The sequence below is a fragment of the Cynocephalus volans genome, chromosome 4 (genome assembly GCF_027409185.1).
Source record: "Cynocephalus volans isolate mCynVol1 chromosome 4, mCynVol1.pri, whole genome shotgun sequence".
NCBI classification, from domain to species: Eukaryota; Metazoa; Chordata; class Mammalia; order Dermoptera; family Cynocephalidae; genus Cynocephalus; species Cynocephalus volans.
In genome coordinates, this window is record NC_084463.1 from 112,845,949 (window position 1) to 112,861,634 (window position 15,686).

General features: G+C 38.6%; 1 long non-coding RNA gene across 1 annotated transcript; it reads right to left on the reverse strand.

Moving 5' to 3' along the window:
• Window positions 1-5,196: 5,196 nt before the first annotated feature.
• Window positions 5,197-13,838, reverse strand: LOC134377321 (uncharacterized). Its single transcript, XR_010023440.1, has 3 exons — window positions 13,735-13,838; window positions 12,186-12,340; window positions 5,197-6,055 (listed from the first exon to the last, which is right to left on the reverse strand). It is a non-coding gene; the product is annotated as an uncharacterized LOC134377321 (long non-coding RNA).
• Window positions 13,839-15,686: the final 1,848 nt, after the last annotated feature.

Genomic DNA, 15,686 nt, shown 5'->3' on the forward strand with positions numbered 1-15,686 from the left:
AAATTCAATGCAATTCCAGTGAAAGTCACAGAGAGTTATTTGGCGGATATCAACAAACTGCTTCTAAAGTTTATATGAAGTGGCAAAAGACCCACATCAGCCAACACAAGTATTGAAGGACCAGAACAAAGTTGGAGGACTGACACCACCCAACTTTAAGACTTGATATAAAGCTACAGTAATCAAGACAGTGTGGTATTGGCAAAAGAATGGTAAAATCAGTGAATGGAATACAATAGAGAGCCCAGAAACAGACCCACATAAATATGGTCAACTGATCTTTGACAAAGGAGCAAAAGGAATACAATGAAGAAAAGCTAGACTATTTTTTTTCTTTTTGAAACTTTTTTATTGAAACATAATTGATTGTATATATTTGTGGGGTACAGATTTAAATATCAATACATGTATACAGTATGGGGTGATCAAATCGGGATACTTAGTATACTAATGTTTACAAAACATAACCAATTTTTGTTGGCACTGGGACAACTAGACATGCACATGCAAAAGAATAAGTCTAGATACATACCATACACGCTTCACGAAAATTAACTCAAAATAGATCACAGACCTAAAATGCAAAATACAAAATTAAAAAATTCCTAGGAAATAACACAGGAGAAAATCTAGATGACGTTGGGTTTAGCAATGACTTTGTAGATACAACACTACGGGCATGATCCATGAAAGAAAAAATTGATGATGTGGATTTCATTAAAATTAAAATGTTCTGCTCTGGAAAAAACCAAAAAACAAGAAAAAAAGAAAATAAAAAACACTCTCAGGAGAATGAAAAGACAAGCCACAGACTAGGAGAAAATATTTGCAAAGATATCTGATAAAGGCCTGTTATCCAAAATATGCATACATACACACACACCAAAAAAAAAAAAAAAAAAAAAAAACTCTTAAAACTTAACATGAGAAAACAAACAACCCAAATAAAAAAATGGGCCAAAGACCTTAACAGACATCTCACCAAAGATATATAATGACAAATAAGCATATGAAAACATGCTTCACATCATATGTCATCAGGGAAATGCAAGTTAAAACAACGATGAGATACCACTACATACCTATTGTGTATAGTGTGAATGACTGACTATTGTGTGAATTGCCAAAATCCAGAACTGACAACACCATATTCTGGTGAGGACGTGAAGCAACAGGAACTTTTGCTTGTTACTGGTGGAAATGCAAAAATGGTATAGCCTTTTTGGAAGACAGTATGGCAGTTTCTTACAAAACAAAGCATATTCTTACCATATGATCCAAGTAATAGTGCTCTTTGGTATTTACCCAAAGGAGTTGAAAACTTATGTCCACGCAAACATCTGCACATGAAGGCTGGCTGGTTAGCTTACTTGGTTAGAGCATGGTGTTATAACACCAAGGTCAAGGGTTTGGATCCCCATACAGGCCAGCAGCCAAAAATAAAAACAAAACAAGGTCAGAGGTTCAGATTCCCATACCAACCAACCACCAAAAAAAAAAAAAAAGAAAAAAATTTGCACATGAATATTTATAGCAGCTTTATTCACAATTGCCAAAACTTGGAAGCAACCAAGACATCCTTCAGTAGGTGAGTGGATAAATAAATGGTGGTATATCCAGACAATTAAATATTACTCGCACTAAAAAGAAATGAGCTATCCAGCCATAAAAAGACATGGAGAAAATGTAAATGTATATTACTAACTGAGAGAAGCCAGTCTGAAAAGGCTACATACTGCAGGATTCCATGTATGTGACATTCTGGAAAAGGCCAAATTACAGAGACACTAAATAGATCAGTGCTTGCCAGAGTTTAGGGTAGAGGGAAGGATAAATGGGCAGAGCAGAGAGGATTTTTAGATAGTGAAACTACTCTCCATGATACTATCATGGTGGATAAGGGTCATTATAAATTAGTCCAAAACCACAGAATATACAAGACCAAGAGTGAACCCTAATGTAAACTATGGACTTTGAGTGATAATGACGTGTTGATATAGGTTCATCAATTGTAACACATTTATTACTCTGGTGGGGAATGTTGACAATGAGAGAGGCTATGTGGACAGCAGGGGGCTATGGGAAATCTCTATACCTTTTGCTCAATAATATTACTGTGAACTTAAAATTTCTCTAAAACATAAAGTCTATTAAAAAAAATTTAACCGGCCAAGGGAGCTTAAGCACAACCTTTGATCAATAAATGGCTTATACTGACCAAAGAGTAACCCTTAGCCAGTCCTGAAAGATATAAACAGTGGGGAAAAAAGTGAGAAGGTACATTAGAGGCAGCGTACTACAGGGGAAAAAGACTTTGCATAATTGGTTCAGCCAAGTCACTAAAGAAATAAACAAACAAGCAAAGAAAATAAATCACAACGACACCTGGGAAGTGAACAGTAAGTTTCCAAGTTGCTATAATATGCACCTAAAATATCCAATGTTCAACAACAAAAAAAAGATATGTGAAAAGAAACAGGAAAGTGTGACCCATACACAGGAAAGAAAACAGGCAAAAAACCACTGCCATTCAAGGGGCCCATATGGTAGAAATAAGCAGACAAACACTTCAAAGCAGTTATTAAAATATGTACAAAGAACTAAAGTAAACCATGCTTAAAGAATTAGAGAAAGGTGTGGTGGCAATGTCTCATCAAGCAGAGAATATCAATAAAGAACTAGAAATTATTTAGAAGAACCAGTGGAAATCCTGCCATTGAAAAGTACAATAAACGAAATAAGAAATTCACTAGAGAAGCTCAACGGTACATCTGAACTGGCAGAAGAAAGAATCAGCTAATTTGAAGATATGTCTATAGAAATTATGTAACCTGAAGAACTCAGAGAAAAAGAAGAAAGAAAACAGAGTCTCTGAGAAATGTGGAACATCATTAAGTAGATCAGCACATACATGAAGAGAGTACCAGAAAGGAGAGAGAAAACAGAACAAAAAAAGTACTCAAAAAACTAATGGCTGAAATTTTCCAAAATTTGATGACAAACATAGATCTACACATTTAAGAAGCACAATGAACTCCAAGTAGGATAAACACAGAGATACCCACACATATCATAGTCACATTAAAAGACAAAGAGAAAATCCTGAAAGCAGCAAGAGAAAAATGGTTGATCACGTACATGGCAGAACTAATAAGATTAACAATTGGGCTTGCAGATTAGCTCAGCTGGTTAGAGCATGGTGTTATAACACCAAGGTCAAGGGTTCAGATCCCTGTATTGGCCAGCCACTGGGGAAAAAAATGCAGAAAACAAATGACGTCATATCAGAAACAGTGGAGGCCAGAAGGAAATGGGATAGCATATTCAGAGTGCTAAAAACTTTAAAACAAAAAACTCTCCATCAAAGATCTTATAATCAGAAAAGTTATTTTTCAAAAATGAAGATGAGTTAAGACATTCCCTTGTGAACAAAAGCTAAGAGTGTTCATTACTAGCAGACATTATAAGAAATACTAATGGGAAAGTAAAATTGAAGAAGACTGCTCAACATTTTTGTTTGTGGCTTCAGTTGTTTTTTTAAAGATGGGCCAGCCCAAATCAGAGCATCATCATACAACATGTGGAGTGAGAAGCTCTAAGAGTCAGTATCTCCACCAAAGCAACCTGTGAGCTCCAAAGGGCTATTGGAATAAACTGCTTTGGAACTCTGGAACCTGATTGTATATGTATAAGAACAAGGGGAGATGAAGGGAAACTGATCTTTTGTAAGTGAGCAGTGTGCACAAACCAGCAATTATCCCCCATTCCTCAGCACCATAATGGCTGTGGGGATAGCAGCTTTATTCCTGGAGCAGCTGGCTGGAACCAGGGAAGACAGTGGGGATCTTGTTCTTCAAACATTTGGAGTTGTGTTTTATGGTTGGTCTGGAAGTGCCCTGAGGGACCAGTGCAAACACTGCCTTAGTTTTGTACCTTTCATTAGCAACAGGTTCACCAAGCAGCATCTATAAAAAGACTTAAAAGTACAAGACCTTTTCTTTTTCCTTTGGAAGGCAGACCTTTAAGGAAATCTTTGTCAAGTCATTGGATGACCACAGAAATAATGGAACAGAAATTTCAGTGACCATACACAGCAAGGAATACATACATAGAAAAATTACATAGGAAAAGTCACAAATAAATAGCTCCAGTCTTCAACAAGCAAATGTCAGCAATCCCTGAGAAATGGGAGAATCAGATTTCCAGACTTAGCACATTATAATACTCAAAATGTCCAGTTCTCAACAAAAAATTACAAAACATACAAAAAGGAATGTATGACCCAGCACAGGAAAAAAAGATTTTGACACAAACTGTTCCTGAGAAAACATAAATATTAGAATTACTGGTCAAAGATATTAAATCAACTGTGCTAAATATGTTCAACAAACTAAAGAAAACCATGGACAAAAAATTAAAGGAAATTAAGAAAATGATGTATGAACAAAATAAGAACATCAATATAGATATTAGAAAAAGGAATCAGATAAAAGCAAGATGCTATTTTTTTAAAAATTCAGATGTGAAAATACCTCAATAGAATTTCTAAAAATACAAAATACAGTCTCTGAAATTAAAAAACACAAAACACAGTGGACTGCTTACAGACTTTTTTTTTTTTTGACAGCTGGCCAGTGTGGGGATCCAAACCCTTGACCTTGGTGTTTTCAACACTGTGTTCTAACCAACTGAGCTAAGTGGCCAGCCCCTAAAGGTCATGTTAGATAACACCAAAGAAAGAATTACTAAACTAGAAGACAGATCTAAATATTGTACAAGGAATATCATTAAAAAAACAGTGAAAATATTAGTGGGAGCATAAAGACATAGAGAACACAATGAAAGAGCTAATATGTTTAATATGTATTCCAGAGCTGGCTGGTTAGCTTAGCTGATTAAAGCATGGTGTTGGTAACATCAATGTATAGGGTTCGGATCCTTGTACTGGCCAGCCAGCCACACACACACACACACACACACACACTAAAAATAATAAAGTCCAGAAGAAAGAATATAGAGAATGTAAAGGAGGCAATATCCAATGAAATAATGGTTGAGAATTATCCAGAATTAATGAACATAAATCCTTATATTAAACAGCCTTAATAAGTGAAAACGTAAAAGTAAATTTACAGTTAGACACACTAATAAAATGGAAGAATGCCAAAGAAAGAGAAAAATTTAAAAGACAACCAGTAAAAAAAGATAAATCTTTAATATGGATGAAATTTCCCTATTGTGGAAACAAATGTCTGAGACGACTTATATCCATAAGGATGCCAAGTCAATGCCAGGTTTCAAGGGTTCTAAGGACAGGGTGACAGTCTTGCTTGGGAGCAATGTTGCAGGCTACAAATTGAAACCCTTTGTGATCTGGTACAGTGAGAACCCCAGGGCCCTCAAGTACATCAGGAAGCACACACTGCCAGTGTACTACAGCAGCAATAAGAAGTCAAGGATGACCCAGCTCCTTTTCCAAGATGCCTCCCAAATTGCTATGCCAGAGAAATGGAGAAATACTGCTTGGAGAATAACATATGCTTCAAGATTTTGCTTATGACTGATAATGCTCCCATTCATCCTCTTTTTATGGGTGATCTTCATCCCAATATCAAAGTGGTGTTTCTCTCTCCAAACACCACCTCTTTGATCCAACCAATGAATTAAGGAATTATAACAGCTTTTAAGGCTTACTACCTGAGGAGGACCTTTACCGAGGCTACTGCTGCAACTGAGGAAGACCCTGGGGAGACACTGATGCAATTCTGGAAGGATTACAACATCTATGACTGCATCAAGAACCTTGCTTGGGCTTGGGGTGATGTCACCAAGGAGTGTACGAATGGCATGTGGAAGAAGACACTCAAGAGGTTCATCCATAACTTCAAAGGATTTGCCAAGGATGAGGAGGTTGCAGAAATCAACAAGGCTGTGACTGAGATGGCAAACAACTTCAACCTGGGTGTGGATGAGGAAGACATTGAGGAGCTCCTAGAGGTGGTTCCCGAGGAATTGTCTAGTGAGGAGTTGTTGGAACTGGAACAGAAACACATCGCTGAAGAAGAGACAAGAGAAAAGGAAACTTCAGGAGAAGAAAAAGAAGAAACCCCGAGAAAATTCACAGTGAAGGGCAACTTCCTATCAACCAGAGCAACTTCCAGTCCTGCAAGTTCCATTCAGGGTAAGTGCCCTATACAGGTGTGCCGTTTTTTATCTTTCATACTGTGTTTTTTACTGTACCTTTTCTATGTTTAGATACACAAATAGTTACCATTATGTTACAACTGCCTACAGTATTCAGTACAGTAACACGTTACAGAGGTTTGTAGCCTGGGAGCAATAGGTTATGCCATATAACCTGGTGTGTAGTAGGCTATTCCTCCTAGATTTGTGTAGTATGCTCTATGATGTTTGCACAACAATAAAATCACCTAACAATGCATTTCTCAGAACTTCTTTAAGTGATGCATGTCTGTAAGTGTGTGTGTGTGTGTGTGTGTGTGTGTGTGTGTGTACATATTCACATGGTTTGGAATTGCAATCTATTTTCTCTCAGCACATTAAAGATGTGTCACCTAGTTGACATCCTTGGTGTTGAGAAGTCAGACAGCAACCAATGCTCCTTTACAGGTGATGTCTTTTGTTTCTGGATGCTTTAAAAATCTCTTCTTTGGTGTTCTTTAGTTACTTGATGGTGTGTCTGGATATCAGTTTTGTTTTTATTTATCCTGCATGGGATTGATTGGAGTTCTTGCATTTAAAGATGTGTGTTTTTTAAAGTTCTGGAAAATTATCTGTCATTATGAGTTTGAATATTGCCTCTTTCCTATCTTCTCTATTATCTCTTTTTTAAAGAGCTTTATCGATATATAATTTATGTACCACAAATTTCACCTGTTTAAATGTTCAATGGTTTTTATTATATTTTGAGTTGTGCAACCATTAGCAAGATATAATTTTAGAATACTTTCATCACCCCATAGAGAATTCTTGTACTTGTTAACAGTTACTCCCCATCTCTACCCCATCTGCTCCCACCTAGCCCTAGGAAACCACTAATCTATTTTCTTGTTCTATGCATTTGCCTGTTCTGGATATTTCATAAATTGGCTATTACAGAAATTTTGTATAAATAGCATCCTGCAGTGTGTGATCTATTGTGACTCCCTTCTTCCACTTACCATAATGTTTTTGAGATTCATTCGTGTTTTAGTATGAATCCATGTTTCATCCCTTTTTATTGAAAAATAGTATTCTATTGTATGAATATACTATATTTTGTCTATTCATCATTTGGATTATTCCCACTTTTTAGCTACTGTGAATATGTTCCTGTGAACATTTGTGTATAAGTTTTTGCATAAATTATGTTTTCATTTCTCTTGTGTAAATACCTAGGGGAGGAATTTTGGGGGCAACTCTGTATTTAACATTTTGGGGAGCTGCCAAACTATATTTCAAAGTGACTGCACCATTTTACATTCCCACCAGCAATATATCATAGTTCCAATTTTTCCATCCTCATTATCTCTTTTTGGAAATATGACTAAACATGTTAGATCTTCTCACTATATCCATCATATCTCATAACCTCTCTTTCATATTTCCCATCTCTTACATTCCACATAAATTCATTCAATCTGTCATCCAGTTCACTAATTCTTTCGGTGGTATAATCTTTTTCAAATGTGTTTTTTACTTGCAACTACTATATTTTTAATTTTTAAAATTTCTATTTGGATTTGTTTCAATTCTGCCTAGTTATTCCATGCACATATTTTTAAGTTTGTTTTACATTTATTTAATCAAATTGTATTAGTGAACTCAGGCTGCTATAACAAAATACCATAGACTGGGTGGCTTAAACAACAGAAATTTATTTTCTCACAGTCTGGAGGCTAGAAGTCAGAGATCAGGGTGCCAACATTGTTGGGTTCGTGATGAGAGCCCCCTTCCTGGCTTGTAGACAGCACTGTCTCATTGCGTCCTCACATGGTGGAGAGAGAGAGCTTTTTAATGTCTCTCATAAGCCCATTAATCCTATCAGACCAGGGCCCCACACTTATGACCTCATTTAACTTAATTACTTCCTTATAGGCCCTATCTACAAACACAGTCACACTGAGGGTTAGGGCTTCAACATATGAACTTTGGGATGATACAATTCAATCCACAGCACATATTAAGTTTAGTTACTTCAATGTCCATATCAAGTGTCTATGGCCATAAAGAACCTATTTCTGCCTTGCTTTTTCTGTTGGTTGTCATGGACGATAACTTGCTTCTTAGCATGTTTTGTGATTTTGTTTTACAGTGAGTTACTCATTTTTGTTGGAACTTATCTGTGGGAATTCTTGGAGGCCTGAACTGGGTTTGTATTCTTTCACAGAGGATTTACATTTATATCTCTCAGTCAACTAGGAACCTAACAACACCACTTTGAATAACATCATCAGCTTGCATTTTTTTCTTCAGAAAACACTGTAACCCATGTGATGGTCAGTTTGTGTTTACAAATTTTCAGGTGATTCTTTTCCTCAACATCCCACACTAAGGTCAAGATGTGCTTGCAAGTTTGTCTTGCTATCTCCTTTTCTGCAGTGAGTTTATTTTTCTCATTAACCTTACCCTGAGTTTGGTGTCCCAGCTTTATGTGAGGGTCTCACATTTGATTTCTTACTTTTGGTGGCCTTCAGCTTAGCTTTCTATTCTCCATGCACCACACAGCTATTAAAGTAGGAGCTCCAGATTTTCGGTGCTTGGCAGGAAACCTCAGGATTTTCTGGGGGTTGGTTGCCTCCCGGGGGTCATGCTTTTACATAATTTAGGGCTCTGTGGATTCTTTATGTTCTAGCTCAGAGACACTATTAAAATGACACATTTTTAAAAAAATATATTTTTTTAAATGGCATTTTTATTGTTCAGTTAGGAAAGTATGGTAAATTATTGCACTTTGGCCCCCAGTAAATCATACCTCCCTGTACCAGTGCTCCTTTGCAATGTGACTTTGCTGCTCCAGCTCCTGCCATCAAGAGGTGAGGTCAATTTCTCTACGTCTTGAATTTGGTCTGCCCTGGGACTTGCCCTGTCCAGTAGGATGTGGCATAAGAGACATTATATGGCTTAAGAGTCCTTTTTTTTACCTTTGCTTACACTTTCCTGGAAAACTTTTTGCATCATGTGAAGAAGTCCTAGATGAAAGACTACATGAGGAGAGAGGCCAAGCCACCCCAGCCATCTCAGCTGAGACCACAGGCATGGCAGTGAGGACATCTGAGAATGGTCTTTCTTCCCTGAACCCACTAACTGAATGCAGCCACATGAGTGAGCTCAGAGGAGATAAGCAGAAGGTCCTCCCGGCCCATCCACAGAACTGTGAGAAATAAGAAATCATTGTTTTAAGCCACGAAGTTTAAAAGTGTGTGTTGCGGGGGTTATTACACAACAATAGAAACTAACACAAAGGTTCATTCGGGATATCTAAGCCACTATATTGCTGGAAAAGTTGTCCCCAGTACGGAGTGTCAGGCCTAAGAGGGGTGTAGACGGCATCCATGTGGTGGGGGGTGGGGGGAAGGAGGGGGAGGCAGCAAGTGGTGAAAATAAATTGGTTATGATAAGAGAATTGACAAATTAATATATTAAAAATAATGGGAGCCAGTTCACTCACTGCTAGAGAAAGGAGTTAGAGACAACTAGAATGAATCCAAGGGTGTTTGGCTGGAATTGCAGGTACCAGTATAGGTTCATGGTGTCAGTATATAGACAGATAGAGAACTATGGTTGTAAGTATACGTGTGTATGCATACATACATTACCCAACTGTGAGAACTGAGATAAGTAGCATCCCAAGAGCAATGAGTATGTATATATTGCACCCAGATTTTGACTTCTTTTTTTTAAAAAAAAGATGACTGGTAAGGGGATCTTAACCATTGACTTGGTGTTGTCAGCATCATGCTCTCCCAAGTGAGCCAACCGGCCATCCCTATATAGGGATCCAAACCCATGGCCTTGGCGTTATCAGCACCACACTCTCCCAAGTGAGCCATGGCTGGCCCCAGATTTAGACTTCAAGAAACCTTTCTCCACTAAAAGGAATCATGTCTCTTTGAAGAAATGGCTGACTTGAGGGCTGGCCAAGGAAAGTATCAGACGTGCTTGGAACATGTTGAGTGCCAGAAAGTTGCAAAGTACTCAGAAAATGATGGAGACATTTCAAAAGGACATAAAGCCAGTCGAAAGAGTTCTGACTGGCTAAATAGGGCATGATTTGATCATCAAAATAAACAATGATAGTAATGGATTTTAACGCATTGAATAAAATAGGAGTCCAAGAATCTATACAGATATTAAAAATGAATAAAGTGAAAGTTTGATAAGGCACAGTATAGTTACATGGTACCAAAGTACCTTCCCACAAATTACTTATTAGTTACACACATGAAAATAGAGTAACTTTACAGTGGAGAAGCCTGGCAGACACCACTTTAATCAAGTAATCAAACTTAACATCACCAGTAATGTGACAAGTTGAAATCATGCAGGACATGATAGGACATAATGAGAAGAATACTGCCTCACTACTATGACATGCCTGGAAAAGGCTGATAACTTGAATGTTGTCATGGGGAAACAGAGAAAGCTGTACTCATTAGCTATTATTGTATAAAAAATTACCTCAAAACCTTACAGATTAAAACAATATTTATTCCCTTTCGCAGTTTTCTGTGGGTCAGGAATTTGGGAGCAGCTTGGATAGGGGGCCCTGACTTGTGCTCTCTCGAGATCCCACTTCTGAGGTGGCTTGCTCTCACGGCGGGCACACTGGTGCTGGCCGCTAAGGGGAGGCTTCTTCAGAGGGCTCTTTGAGTATCTTCGTGATGCAGTGGCTGGCTTCCTCAGAACTCTGCCTTGTTCTCTTGGATTTTGCTTAAAACTACTTAAAATGCAGATATTTAGGGGTTTTATTCTGCAATTCTTTAACTCAGATAATTTCTTAGCTGACCTTAGTGCTTTAAACTTGAGAAACACAGGAAAGGCCAACGAAAAAAGTTTAAAACACCTTGTATTAGTTCATTTCTGTTGCTTATAACAGAATACCTGAAACTAGGTAATTTACAAAGGAATGAAATTTATTTCTTACAGTTTCAGAGGCTAGGAAGTCCATAGTCCAGGGAAAAGATCTGGTGAGGGCCTTCTTCTGGGTGGTGAGCAATGCAGGGTATCACATAGCAAGAGAAATAGGCTGAGCAAGAGAGCTAACCTTCTCACTTGCCCTCCTTGTAAAGCTATCAGAATCATACCCATTCCTCCATTCACAAGGGCACCGTCCTCACAAACTAATCACCTCTTCAAGGCCCCACCTTTCAAATACTATAATTGGGTTTCTCACTTTCTTAGCACTGTTAGCAATGGGGGCCAAACTTCAGTGAGTTTTGGGGGGACATTCAATCCACAGCACACCTATTATCTAATTACCTGTTAATATTTTTGCCTATAGCTTTCTGGTCCCTTCTTTGTGCATACATATATATCCACACATACTTAAAAAAATTATAAACATGATATTATACTATTCATATTTTTATTTTAAATGCCCCACAAACATTTCTCAGACCAATGATATTCTTCTACAACATAATTACCTGATTTTCACATTGACGAAGCAATGAGGCTGAAATTCAACCAAGTTTTGCCTGGCTACAAATTGAGTATTCTTTCTCTCTGCCAAAGCAGGAAAAAACAGCACAGATGTTTTTCCTCACCCATTAAAATGTATCAATAATAGTAATGATGCTTGCCAGCTATGCAGCTCTTTACAGTTCCCAGTTCCCACCCCACTCACACGTGGAAGATCCCAGGATCTTCCAAAGTAGTGTATATTTTTTAATGTACCACCTTCATTCATGGGGTATTTACATAGCTAATAGCTGTGACAGTCTCCATTTCACAATTTTTTTTCCAGGAAGTTTATTTAATGCAGTGCTGCATAGTTAACCACTGGCCTCTTTTGATGTGATATTGGAATATCTCAATGTATCATTCAATCAACCAATATTTGAATATCCACTGTGCACAAAATTCTGTATCTAAAAACTATTGAGAGTGCAAAAATGTGAATGCTAACTACTTGCCAGGAAGCACTCGAAATTCAACTAGAGAGAAAAGATGAATATACATACATCAATACACAGTAGCATCGGGCAGTCTGCTTGGTGGTGGTAGCCAGAGGAAGCAGGGGGCATGATGGGCTTTATCATCAGAAAGACTTCATCAAGAATTAGGGACTTGAGGTCAGCCTCCAATGCTGGATGGGATGTGTATGAAGCAATTATTTCTGGCAAGAGAAATAATATGAATAAAGATGTAGGAATAGAAATGTTTTAGACTTGTGTGGTAGAGGGTGAAGAGATGAGTGTGGCTAGCAGGTGACAAAGAGAAGAATGGATAAGAAGTTAGACCAGAGACTGGGTGTAGAGAGCCTGGAATGCATATCCAGAACAAACTTCATTAAACGGGAAGCAACCGAGTCAGATGCAAGCCAGGCCCTAGATGGGAAATGAGGATGTGAGTATTTTTGTAGACAACTCCCCTGAATCAATTGGCAGGGAAGAAAGGGGGAAGATGGGATAGTGGCCCTAAAGGGTCAGTTGAAGTTATTAGCAACATTGCAGAAGTTGTGCACACTTGAAGGCTGAAGAGACAGTGCTAGTGGAGAGGGAAAAATGGAAGATAGAGTGATTAGTGAAGCAAGTTCTCCTCTGAGGTGAAGAGGCTTAGAATCTAGAACACATACGCTGATGGAGAAGTTGGGGAGGGGTTTGCTGTGAGAAGGTGAAAAATCACATACTCTGAGCCAGGAGGGATAGAGACTGGCCTAAGTGTAGAGATGGAATAGTTTAAAGCAGAGAACAGGATAAAAGATGTGTTGTCTTGGGCTAGGTCTAGGCCCAGGGGGTTCAGGGCAGCAGGTGATGAGTTGTCTGGTTTAGAGAGTGATGGTGGTTTTTTAAAAGTGAGATTGATAGCTCAGAGGACAGTTGGAGTAGAGGCAAGAAATCCTGATGAGAGAGCTCAGACCTGCAGAGGCATTCCTTGCCCGGAGCCTCATTATTAGGGACCATTTCCTACAGATGAGTGGGCTCTTTGTGGGCTAGATAAGTTCCTCCCATTCACAGAGGGGGCAGCTACACTCCAGCCCATCATGTTGTCTTCCTCCATGACCTTGGAATTTTCAGGGGCTAGGATTACCTAGATTCTCTGGCAGTTCTATCCAGGAGAATTTTTCTGCCATGATAGAAATGTCCTGTATCTGCACTTTTCAACATGGTGGCTACTAGCCACATGTGGCTTTTGAGCACTTGAGATGTGGCTACTGTGATTGAGGAACTGAATTTTAAAGTTTTATTTAATTTTAATTGATTTAAATTTAAGTAGCCAAGTGACTAATGGCCACATTCAATAGAACAGCTATTGAATGGTTCCTTTCTTCTTAGCAAGAAGGATATAAGGCCTTCCACAAGACTGGAGGACTACATAGGGTCAGATAAAAAACTCTGTTATTGAGGCACTAGTTTTCCCAGCAACTACTCTGACTGAACCTGCCATGAGTAGGATTGTAGTTTCAGAAACTCTGTGTTCTCATCTCTTTTCATAATGAGCAAGCTCGCAAAAATCAATTATTTTGGAGAATAATTTTTCTTCATAACTAGATTCCAAGTATTCTCTTACCTTACGGAAAGTTGTGTCCTTAAATTCATACACCGGGGAAGCAGAATTAGCTCTCCCAAGGAAGAAATGTGGAAACACAGGAGACTTTTACAGAGGTCAGAGCAACTACTGTTCCTCCTTTGTGGTCATAGGGAGGAAGCTGAGAGTCCTAGAAATAGTCCTGGCTAAGAATCAGAGGGACCTGGATTCAACTTTTGGTCCTGGAACAAGTTATCCAACCATTCTGGCTTTCCATTTGATATCTGTAGAATGGAAAGAATAATACAGTCATGTGTCACTTAACAACAAAGATACATTCTGAGAAATGTGTCATGAGGTGATTTCATCATTGTGGGAACATCATAGAGTGCACTTACACAAACCTAGATGTTATAGCCTACTACACACCTAGGCCATATGGTATTAGCCATTATAATTTTATGGGACCATCATCGTATACACGGTCCATTGTTGACCAAAACATTGTCATGCCACACAGGCCTATAATTAATAACTTATTCATATTTATTCCACACTGATGTGCCAGGTAATGTGTTAGGTACTAGGAATAAAATGGTGGGCAAAGCAGATAGGATTCTTGTTCTGAAAGGTTTTATGTTCTAGTGTGCAAAGGTAGGCATTAATCAAATAGTCACAGAAATATATGCTATATCTTTATAATAGAATTATATGTTATACAAAATTATACATTGTGATATGTTCAGGGAAGGCAAGTAGAGGTGAGGTGATTTTTAAAACATGCCTGCAGATTTTTTGACACACTCTCTCTAAAAGGCAGAAGCTAATTCCCCTCCCACTGGATGAGGGCCAATCTTGGTGACTCACTTCCACCAAATAGAATATGGCAAGGTGATGTTATGTGGCTTCGGAGGCTAGTTCATAAAAAAGGATACAGCTTCATCCTGCTCGCTCATGCTCTCTCTCTCTTTCTCAATGCTTGGCTTTGAAATCAAGTCACCGTGTTGTGAGGAAGCCCAGGAAATATGAAGAGGCCCACAGAGAGAGGAGCTGTAGCCTCTCACCATCAGCCAACACCAACGTGCCAGCCACATGACTGAGCAGTCTTGAAGTAGAAACTCTAATCCCAGTCAAACCTTCAGATAACTGCATTCCTGGCTGACATCTGACCGCAATCTCATGACAGACCACAAGCCAGAGCCACCTAGCCAAGCCATTCCCAAACACCTGACCCACAGAAACTGTGAGAGATAATAAGTGATTATTACTGTTTTAAGATATTAAGTTTTGGAGAGATTTGTTACCCAGCCTTAGATAACCAATACACAAGGAAACCAGGAGATAAAGTCTGAGGGATCAGGAAAGACTTGCTTGATGAAATAACATGGGAGTTAATAACAAGAGGAGAGGAATTCATTAGATAAAGAGGAAGGGAAAGTGTTCCAAGGAGCTCTACTAATAGAAACTACAGCCCCGTGGGGCAAATAATAAATTTGAGGAATTAGAAGTTATGTAGTGTGGGAGGAACACACAGTTGGGAGTGGGACATTCAAGATGCCTGGAAAATGTGGTGAGGTTGTGTGGGGGGTGGGGCAGTTCATTCAGGGCCTCAGAAGGACTTTTTTCTAAATATGGTAGAACACTCTTAAAGGGGTCATGAGTTAGGGATGTATCAAGCCTGACATCTAGGTTTCTGGTACTTTTCCCAAAGATGGGAAACACTTGAGGAGAACCATATTTATAGTGGAAGGTCATGGTTTTGGACAGGTTGTTTGAGATACTTTTGAGACACCCAGATGGTATTGTCAAAGAAGAGATTAGATATACACAACTGGAGTTCCAAATAGAGATATGGATTACATGTGCATGTTTGAAAGACAACAGCAAACAAATAGTACCTGAAACCATGGAGTAAATTAGCTTGGCTGGAGACAGTCTAAACAGTGAGAATAGAAGAAAGCCTAAGATCTAGAACTACGAAATTTAATGGCTAG